Genomic DNA, 3,424 nt, shown 5'->3' on the forward strand with positions numbered 1-3,424 from the left:
TAGCAAACCCTTATCACACTTTCTTTTCTTTTACATGTAGATATCTATATAAGTCTAGCCTTATTACATCCAAGGGCTCAGATTAAACTATTGGGCTCCTTTTATTCACTCTACCTATCTACTTATCTGCCAAGATTAAACAGTTCGGTTAGATTTTATTCTCTACTTCTAAAACATGAAATTAAAAATATGAACTAGTCAAGCTTAAACTATTTGACTATTCATGAATTGTGGCATAGGTGACAAACTGCACACAATTGTTTATTATACAAAAGTAAAAAGTAGTGCCATTTAGACTGGCACACTTTCCTTGGTCTTTCTTTTTGTTGGGGTTCATTTTCTTTGATTTTTTTGACCATCTTTTATTCTTTTCACCCTTTGATTTTTCTTTTAGGGTATACCCTCTTTAAATTTTTTAAATTTTTTTAATTTTTTTTGAAAATACGGAAAACCTTTGCAACAAGTAAAGGTATGAACATATTCTAGCTCATCAAGTAAATCATGAAATATGACACCTATTGGTATAGGAGCATAATAGGTGGCAGGACCGTCTAGATGTCTTCGCGAAATCTATGATTCGGCAAACTGTTGATGGAAGAAAAAGGAAAAACAGTTACTAATGAGAGCGATGATGAGGAAGAGAATCCTCTGACCTTTGTCGAAGAGATGGAACCAGAGGAAGAGATGGAAGAAGATATCCAACCAGTATGGGCTCCAACAAAATGGCCTAACTATGTCCCTCCACAAAAAGGGAGGGTCAAGGTACCTAAAGATTTGGATGTCATTAAAAGCGCACTTATAACCCCGTCCCTCCCTAAAGGGGTTTCGTTCAAAGGAACGATGATTGGCCACATTCCTACTATGAAATTTAAAGACTGGGACCTTGCGGATACTGAGAAGCTTCCCCATTTGGAAACTAGAAAACTAATGAAACAAAGCATAGAGGGGGGCGTTACAACACTATAGCTGCAGAAATGGCTACGAGTGGTGGAGGAGGCTGTGCTACTCCACCTCCTATCAATTCCACATTTACATCGGGTCCTAATCATGATATTTTTCATCAAGCGACTGCTCTACCTGGTGCAGATGGGTACTTATGGCTAGAAAAACCCATCCCCATCACGGTGGAGCTCATTCATAGGTTCTCTCGGTTTCCCTGTGAAGGAAGGGACCCCATGGAAATAGTTGGCACAAGTGGCGACTTGACGATTGTAGAAGCCATGAAAAAGAAGTATAAGTTGGAGAAAAATTAGAGAGGGTATGTTATTACTAGTATTCAGGACAGAGGGGTCTGCATTGCTACCTAGTTGCTGGCAAGAAAGGTGATGAGAAAATTCTTAGGTAGTGGGGTACCAGCAACAGTCATCGTGTTAGCTGAGCAATGTGCAAAAGGGGTACGATTCAGTTGTGCGTAGCTTCTCCGCGCCGAATTCCTGACAAACTGCAGGGAGGTCCAAGAGAAGGGTAAGACCTTCCACTACGTGTGGTTTCTCTTATCTATCCTATTGGTTATAGGTGAATTTCCCAAGGATAGTCAGTTTCCTCCCCTGGACTAGGATTGGCCAGAGGCAGCAAAATGCGCATCGCTATGGGCGAAGAAGGATGCGACAAGAATCCGAGAAGTCAATATTTTCTGGATACTGATGGACGCGAGCATACGACAGTGGATTAACCAGCAACCCTGCATATCTGCCAAAGTATATGACAGTGTGAAAAACGTTGCCGACTTGTTGTGGCCACAACTACCACCCTATTAAAACATGCTCTGATAGCAATTTTTTGAATGGGTCCCCTAGAAGTTTGATTTCTCATTTGTTAGAATGATCTGTTTTATCACAAGGATGTTAACTCTTTGCCGAGTCAGATTTTCCATGCTTGATGGCTAAGCCATTAAATAAACCTCTGATGCAATGGGTCATTCCTAACACAACTTATCCCTTTGTTCACTCTGTCCATTAGGACCTTTTAATCTTCACAAACATGCATGATATGTTTATGCCCGCACAAACAATCACCCCCACCCTTATCATAATTGTTGGTGTGCTTAACTCATGGAATCTTCCATCGTATCCTTTTTCTATCATAATTCCTCATAACCGAAATACTCCACAAAACAGGCGTAAACCCTTTTGGGCCCATCACAAATAACACAAGGCATTCACGGCTTCCAGACTTGACGAGTTTTATTAACTCAAACGTATACGTTTCGGGTTTAGAGCCCATCGCAATTCACTATCGGCCAAGCCCCAAAGCCATGTGTATAAATAGCACACCCCTGGTCTCCAGACCCATCGACCCTATGAACCGCATTGTATATATTTTCGGGTCTGGTCCCAATCTCATATCGTGTATCAGTCGAGCCCCGGGCCTTATACATATTATGCACAGTGAGATAGTGGACCCACTGACCTATCAAACATGATATATATGTGGGGCGCCACTGGCTCCTAGACCTGACGACATTATTAACCACATTATATGCATTGTTGGGTTTGGGGCCGCATCGCATATTATGTATCAGCGGAGCATGGGCCTTATACACAGTGTGTACAGTGATGTGGTGGATCCGCCGATTTCTATGGACTTGAGCATATGATGTTTCAAGTCTGGCGTTATGGCTGGACATGGTTTTCCCTGTATACTCCATTGTTTCTCAAAAATATTGAAATCTCAGTTTTCAAAGGCAAGCCTGTGTTGCACACCCACCAGCAGTATATCGTATATCGCATATCGGCAAAACCCCAAGCTCATGCATATTGCCATTAGCGATATTCCAAACCTAGTGATATTTATAAGCGCTGATATATAGCATGTGAGGTCCGGTTTGAGTGATCAGGGCAGGGTTTTCCTTGTTTTCCTGTGTTTTCCAAATTTTCCGAAATAACAAAGGGATTGGGTTTTTAGTGTAGAAGTCAACGCTTGTGCTTTATATGAATATTTCTGTTATATTTTTCATAATCATGAAGCTAATGATGGCTATCTCCATAGGTGAGAAGCAAAGGATGCAGAACGGGATTTGAAGGGTCATTGTATGCAGAAGCACTGCATTTAAGGGTCTGGCCGCGAGCATTCCAGGGCGGAATCCCATGCGTTGCCTACACATTCCGTAGGCAGTTTCCAACATCTGTTCTCTTCCTTAGGGAAGGAATCGATCTGGTCGTTATGCTTTCTACGTTCCAGCGGTCATGCTGGTGGTCCTTTTCTGTGTATTTGATTTGCAGTTCTAAAATAGTGGGAAGATGAAGAGGCAAGGTAGATATAGTGTCAGGGATTTTTGTATAAGTATTACCTCCGAAGAGGAGAAACGGATTTTGATTTTCGAGAAGAACAGTGTCACTTTATTGTGAATGAGGAGGACTATTTTTTAGGGAAGAAGGAGCCTCTAGTTTCAGACTCGTTGTATTGTTTTGGATCAGAGTATTGT

The sequence above is a fragment of the Pinus tabuliformis genome, chromosome 3_2 (genome assembly GCF_031772625.1).
Source record: "Pinus tabuliformis cultivar Carrire ecotype Pingquan chromosome 3_2, CPIR1, whole genome shotgun sequence".
NCBI classification, from domain to species: Eukaryota; Viridiplantae; Streptophyta; class Pinopsida; order Pinales; family Pinaceae; genus Pinus; species Pinus tabuliformis.